The following is a 7,400-nucleotide window of genomic DNA, read 5'->3' as shown; positions in this document are numbered from 1 at the left end:
CAGAATTTGTTTTTCTTGGCAGGATATTTCCAAACCTTTTTCCATCCTTAGCATGCCCCCTTCTCTTACCAACCCAACCCCCAGCGAAGGTCTTATCTTGAGGGAACCCAGAATTTCTAGGGGATTATCCAAAGGCTGGATTTTCATTGTATGACTTGATTCTCCTAACTCAAGAGTCCAAATCCACAAGATAACTGTTCCTCCGATCCCAAAACAACATTAGGCTCTTAGCTGAGCTGGGTGAGACAGCGTGCTTGGGGCTAGACAGACTGAGGGTTTCTGGCTACTGTGGCACCTTCCCCTGACTCTCTGCTGCAGTTCAGTGGAAGAAACTCATTTTCAAGGCGCTTCTAAGGTACCCTTGTGTCCACTTGCAAGCTCTTGCATCCAAGAAGATGGCTGTTTGGGGGATCCTCATGGTCATCATGCTCAGCCTGGCCTGTCAGCTCTGGCTGCCCTGCTGGTCCCTCACTGGTCTCCTGAGGTCTGAGGATACAACTCATGTTTTGAAGGTAAAGCTTGTGGGGGAGGAACAGGGGGTGTAACCCTTCTTGGTAAGAGGTGGATGGATGGGCTGGACTCCATTGAACTGAGGTTCTCAACCTATAGTAGAAAAGGGGTGAGAAGTGGGGCCCTTCAACTAAGTCTCTTTGTGGGACCCTATTCTGACCTTTTTGTTCTCTCAAATCTCCCTGATATGCAGCTGGAGAGAAAGTAAGGTACAGTGAGAGAGAGTGCTTTCCTTGTATATAGCCAGCCCTGGTTTGATCTCTAGCATCATTATCATCCCAGAGCACTGCTGGGAATAAATAACCCCTAAGGGGGGCCGGGCGGTGGCGCTAAAGGTAAGGTGCCTGCCTTGCCTGCGCTAGCCTTGGACGGACCGTGGTTCAATCCCCCCGGTGTCCCATATGGTCCCCCAAGCCAGGAGCAACTTCTGAGCACATAGCCAGGAGTAACCCCTGAGTGTTACCAGGTGTGGCCCAAAAACCAAAAACAAAATAAATAAATAAATAAATAAATAAATAAATAAATAAATAAATAACCCCTAAGTATTGCTGGCCCACCCCACCCCCCAAATAATCCCCTGATCCTGTGCTCTTTTTTTTTTTTTTTTTTTTTTCATTGTGGAGTCCCAACACAGTGGTGCTCAGGAAACCAGTGTTGGGGAATCCCCAACCCCAGAGAATGAGTAATGTTTGTAGAAGACAATACATCCAAAATAAAACTGATGACTATTTTTCCAGCTATGAAAGGATTGTAGAGCCTTGTCCTGTAGGGAATTTCAAAACAGAAAGGACTGATAATGTGGCTCAGTGGTAAGTATAGCCTTGTATGCATGAGACTTGGGTTTGAGTCCTGGCCCTGCATCTCCCCATCTCTATTGCCCCCTCTCAATAAAATAATGAGGATCGAAAAGGTTTCTAAATGCCCACACCGTAGAGATAATAACTGCTAATGAAACATATCCTTCCTGCACTCTCCCTTCCTGCAAGTATACCCCACCCAGGTTTCAGAATTGGAACTTTCTTTTTCCTTTTTGGTTTTTTGGGCCACCCCTGGTGGCACTCAGGGGTTACTCCTGGCTCCGGGGACCTTATGGGATCCTGGGGATTGAACTCACATCTGTCCTGGGTCAGCCGTGTGCAAGGCAAATGCCTTACCACTATAAAGAATTGGAACTTTTTTTTTTTTTTTTTTGGTCACACCTGGCAGTGCTCAGGGGTTCCTCCTAGCTCTACGCTCAGAAATCTCTCCTGGCAGGCTTGGGGGGGACCATATGGGATGCCAAATTTGAACCACCATCCTCCTGCATGCAAGGCAAATATGCCTTAGCTCCATGCTATCTCTCCGGCCCCCAAGAATTGGAACTTTTAAAAGCAGCAAGGCAGAACCTCTTTGAGAAATGGCCCCATCCCTGGGAAGGCAGGCAGACTCTTCCTTACCAAGGGAGCGCTGTGCATGGTGGGGGGCCACCCCGTGGCCCAAAGCCAAGAAAGACCAACGTGATGTTGAATGTAGTAGCAGCACTGGGTTTCTCTGCAAAGTAAGACTGACTGATGGTTGGGGAGGGTGCAAGAAATGTAGGCTGCTGATTGATTTCTCACTGGGCTCTGAGCATTGCTTCTCAGCCTTGTTGCTAAGAATCAGTCTGAGAAACATAAAAATCTGTCAGTGCCTGGGCCCCACATGAGATCACTCAGATCCGGGCTGCTGAGGTTGAGGAATCCTGTTTTTCTTGAGTTCCTCGGGTTACTCTTTGAGTTTCTCTTTTGAGGGGATGTGCTCCTGGAGGTGCTCGAGATGCCAGAGATGGAACCAAGACTGGAGGTTGAACGCTGGTCAGCTGCATGTAAGGCAAGTGCTCTACTCACTGTTCTCTCCCTCTCCCTCCCTTCCTCAGTCACCCAGCAGTATTCAAGGCTTACTCCTGGTTCTGTGCTCAGGGAATCACAGGTCCATAGTCAAGGACATATATTTTATTTGTTTTGAGGAGCCATACCTAGTAGTACTTAGGGTTTACTCCAGGCTCTGTGCTCAGAAATCACTCCTGGCAGTCTCAGGGACCATATGGGAGGCCCAGGATCCTGGGACCAGGTTGGCTGCATGCAGTGCAAATGCCCAACCTGCTGTACTATTGCTCTGGCTTATCTTTCTTCTTTATTTGGAGAGAGAGGCCTTACAAATGGTGCTTGGGACAGAACTTCTCAATCCACCAAACTTCCTGTTCAGTGTGATGGCCCAAAAATACTAGGCTTGCTCACTGTCTGCCTAGTGATGGGGCTGGAGCAATGGCACAATGGTAGGGTGTTTGAATGCTTTGCATGGGACCCAGGCTCTATTCCCAGCGAGTGCCACAGACCCCAAAACAAAAAATAACAAAGAAAGATTTCCCAGTGATGCGGGGGTTGGGCCGCTGTGTGGTTCTGGGGATTGAATCAGGGTGAGCTGTATGCAAGACACATGTTTTAACTGCTGAATTATCTCTCTGGCCCCTTCTGATCTTGTTTTGCAGCTGGAAGACTGAGAGCTAGGTGATCACAATGCTTTGCCAAGCACTTATACTAGCAGGTCCCAGATTGGCAGGTGAGACCTATAACTTCTTTTTATTTTTCTTCTTCTTTTTCTTTTTTTAGGGGGAGGGTCTACAGATGGTGCTCAGGACTTACTCCTAGCTTCTGGTCAGGGATCATTCCTGGTGGGGTTGGGAGACCTTATGGAATGCAGGGATCGAACTCCAGTCAGCCTCGAGCGAGTCATGCTCCCTATGTACTATTGGCACTAGCTCCTACCTGTAGCTTCTGACTCCAGCCAATGAATGTTCAATAATGATTGCAGTATGCATCACGTATTTGAATGCTTGCAGCAATTACACATCTGGCCATCACAATATCCTGAGATGCATGGCAGAGAGCTGCTATTCTGGAGGTGGTTATCAGACCTGCTGGGAGTGTGGGTGGTTATTTTCCCAATGCTCACCTGGGCCTGGACCCAGAGTGGGTCCTCACTCAGCCAACATGCTCCTAGGAATCCTAGCTCCAACAGGAAGAGATTAGTCTCATTTTCAGAATGTGCAAGGGATACTGTGCAGATCAGATCAGCCTTCCGGGCTATGGAGACTCTGAGAAGGAGCAATCTTGGGTTTGCGATTTCTGCTCAGATACCTGGTTCCACAAAGCTGGCCCTCTCCCACCTTTTTTGTTTTGGTGAAGCAAGGTAGTTTTTTTTTTTTGTTTTTTGGGCCACACCCGTTTGACGCTCAGGGCTTACTCCTGGCTATGTGCTCAGAAATCGCCCCTGGCTTGGGGGGACCATATGGGACACCGGGGGATCGAACCGCGGTCCGTTCCTTGGCTAGCGCTTGTAAGGCAGACACCTTACCTCTAGCACCACCTTCCCGGCCCCGGTAGGTTTTTTTTTTTTTTTTATTTGTTTGTTGGTTTTTGTTTTTGTTTTATTTTGGGGTCACACCCAGCAGCGCTGAGGGGTTACTCCTGGCACTATGCTCAGAAATCGCTCCTAGCAGGCTCAGGGGACCATATGGGTTACCGGGTTTCAAACCACCGTCCTTCTGCATGCAAGGCAAATGCCTTACCTCCATGCTATCTCCCTGGTCCCAGCAAGGTAGTTTTTATGAATGAAACTCAGAATGGGGGCTGGAGAGATAGCATGGAGGAAGGACAGTGGTTCGAATCCTGGCATCCCATATGGTCCCCTGTGCCTGCCAGGAGTAACCCCTGAGCGCTGCCGGATGTGACCCAACAACCAAAAAAAGAAAGAAACTTAGAATGATAGGGTAGGGGTTGGTAGAACACTAATACAACAGGTAGAGGGGGCACTTGCTTTGCATGCATCTGACCTGAGCTTGGTCCCTGGCACTTCATAAAATCCCCCCAAGCCCTGCTAGAAGTGATTTCTGAGCATAGAGTCAGGAATAAGCATGAGCATGGCCAGGTATGGCCAAACTCACCCACCACCTCCAAAAAAGACATGGAAGGGGAAAAGAGAGGAAATAAGTGTTCAAGAGAAAACAATGGCATGTGAGAGCAAGCCCACACAGATAAGAGACTGAGACAAGCAAGACAGACATTCAAGAGAGAAAAGAGCAACTGCCCTTTCCTATGAAGCCCCATTCCAGCAGCCTGGCCCAGGGCCACCAAGACAGACCCACTGTCTGCTCTGGGAAGCCGTGATTCCCACACTGGCCTGTAGAGCTGGAGGGCCTACCTGTGTGGGACATGGGTGGGTGGAAAGGCAAAAATCTGATCTCAGAGCTGAGAAGCCAGCTTTTCTGGAGCTCAAGCACCCACTGCTTTGTTGTGTGGGGGCCCCTAGAATGGCCTCCTTCCCAGCAGGCCCCGCCTCTTCTCCCCACCTATGACACCATTTCACTTGTTTCACCTGTTACCCAGAGAGCTGAATGTCTTGGGCTTTCTGTGCTCATATTTGTGTTGAGCTGGGTTAGGGAGGGAACCTTAAAAAAAGCAAAAAAGCAAGCTACTTTAGCAAAGTGCAGAGTAGCTTAACTCCACAAACACACTAGAACAGTCAGACTGAAGCAAGAGCTGGGAGCACCTTGGCTGGGCCAGACTTCACTCAGGAAGTCTCACCTAAGATAGCTCCATTGGAGGGGGGTGTCCCTGCATAAAGGACACCACTCTCTCTGAGCCTTATTTGCAAGGATAATGGAAGTAAGTGTCTGTCTTCTAGCTTTTTCTAAACACAGATGTTATTGTAATAGCCTCTTTCGTCCTGTGCTAGTGACATTACCCAGAAATGGTTCCATGGTGAGTTCCTCATGCCCCTAAGGAAGCGAGGCAGGGGTGTCCATGAACCAAAGCCCTCAGTCCTCTCTCTGTCTCTACATTTGCCCTGTTTCCTTTGGTCTCCTGCAGGGCTGCAGGGATGGTGGTTCTGGGTTGAATTGTAGTACCCACACCCCTTCGTCCTGGATCCCCTGACTCAGCTGAGGCAGGAGCCCTTCCTGTCCACAGGCTCAGCCTACAAGTCCAGACACCCTCAGCTCTGAGGCGCTCCTGGGCTTGGGCTCAGGGCCAGGGTAGCTGTGCGGCTGCTCCCTCTCCGCCGCCAGGGGTGTACTGGGCAGGAAGGGCTCTCTGTTTGGCTTGGCTGGTAGGGAAGAGATTAGTGCTAGATTTCTGTTTTGACTCTTGTATCCAACAGGCAGAACCTGTGGGGGCTCAGGAAAGTAGACTTGGATCTTGACTGCATTTGGGAGCCTGTCCTGGATCATCCAGTCATCACTGAGCTGTATGGAGGAGGGGACAGCAGTGACTCCTGGCTCTGGGTGTGCAGAAATGGGTAATGGTCATTTGTGGACTTGTCCTGCCTGGGCATCAAAGATTCTAACACCCCTGACCTTCAGGAGGTCATCTTCTCAACCCTGTCAATCTCAGCCCCCTCTCCTGCTTAAGAAGCAGGCACATCTCCCAACCAACCTGGACACACCACACTTGACTTTCCCCTTTGGGGCAACTGGGACAACTGGAAAGAAAGGCATTTGCTTTTTATAGTTGTCAAATAGTACGCAAGTTTGGAGCTGTTGGTGGATTGGCCTGTTTGCCACATGAGGACAAAACAAGCAAAGAAGAGAGAAAGCAGAGTACAAAAGTATGTTGCTCAGGCATTGCCATGTTCCCTGTATCCAGCCAGATCCGAAGCCATCTATATCCTTGGGTCAACCTGATTCGATAAACCTTGCATTTCATTTTTTCCAACACTATCCAGCGTGGAATTTCTGTCAGAAGAAAGAGTATTCATTAAAGTACTATGGCTTTTTACCTTTTTGCTTTCATTTGGAAAGAAACAAAATGGAAGACTATCATACATACAATAAAACCTACCCATTTCTGAATGTCCAATTTATAAGTTTTGTCCAATGTATACAACCCTGTAACTTCCACCAAAACCAAGATATAGCACATTGCAGATTTTCTTCACGGTCCGTTTTTCTGACACCTTGGCAATTGCAAACCTATCTTAATTTTGTTTCACCTGTCTAGATGTTCATAAACTACTATCACATGGTGTGTACTTGTGGTTGTTTCTATGCTGTGTCAACCAATGGTTTATTCTATTTTTCTAGTAACATTCCATTGTATAAATGTGCCACAGCTTATCCTATTACAGACATTTGAGCTTTTACAAATAAAGCCTTTTTTGAGTGTGCTTTAATTTTTGTGGCTAGACATGTGTCTCATTTGACAGTTAAGGAAACAGATTCAGGGGCCAGAGCGATAGTACAATGGCTAGGGCATATGCCTTGCATGTGGCTGACACAGGTTTCATCCCTGGTATCCCATATAGTTCCCCAAGCCTGCCTGGAGTGACTTCTGAGCACAGAGTCAGGAGTAGCCCCAGTGCCTCCTAAAAACAAACTAACAAAAAAAGGAAACTGGTTCAGAGTGGTCTTGAGTGATGACTTGTCCAAAGACCCATAGTTGCTGGGCCCTGCAGCTTGCACAGAGTTAGGGGTACAATATAGCTGGAGAAATGGAGCATGGGGTTTCCTGAATTGTTTCCTGGATTTAGGAACTCAAGGAGCCAGATACCCATACTAGGAGCTGCCTGAAGGGAAAGGGGCTGTAGCCCTGGCCCTTGCTTTTCTGCCTTCCCAGAGCCCCCTCCATGCTGATTTGGTTTTCCCTATGGATCCCATGGTTTGAAAGCTCATCTGTTCTATATCCGCATCTCTGAGGTCAAGACTCCTCGAGGAATCCCTCAAGCCCACAAAGGCCAAACCAAAGGCATGCTTTATATATTTTGACTTGGGACCAAATCACAGATCTATCCCAGAAGTTGGAAGCATGTCAGGTTGGTACCCCCAATTCAATGTCTCCTTTCTCTAGCAATATTAGGGCTCAGGCTGGCCCCTGGAG

The 7,400-nt window shown here is 48.3% G+C and overlaps 1 long non-coding RNA gene across 1 annotated transcript; it reads left to right on the top strand.

Moving 5' to 3' along the window:
* Positions 1–332: 332 nt before the first annotated feature.
* LOC126008110 (uncharacterized) lies at positions 333–5,912 on the top strand. Its single transcript, XR_007495512.1, has 3 exons — positions 333–512; positions 1,248–1,319; positions 5,686–5,912. It is a non-coding gene; the product is annotated as an uncharacterized LOC126008110 (long non-coding RNA).
* The last annotated feature ends 1,488 nt before the right edge of the window (positions 5,913–7,400 follow it).

This window comes from Suncus etruscus, chromosome 1 (assembly GCF_024139225.1).
Source record: "Suncus etruscus isolate mSunEtr1 chromosome 1, mSunEtr1.pri.cur, whole genome shotgun sequence".
Classification (NCBI taxonomy): Eukaryota; Metazoa; Chordata; class Mammalia; order Eulipotyphla; family Soricidae; genus Suncus; species Suncus etruscus.
The sequence above is the reverse complement of the archived record's forward strand: the minus strand, read 5'-3'. Positions and strand labels throughout refer to the sequence as shown.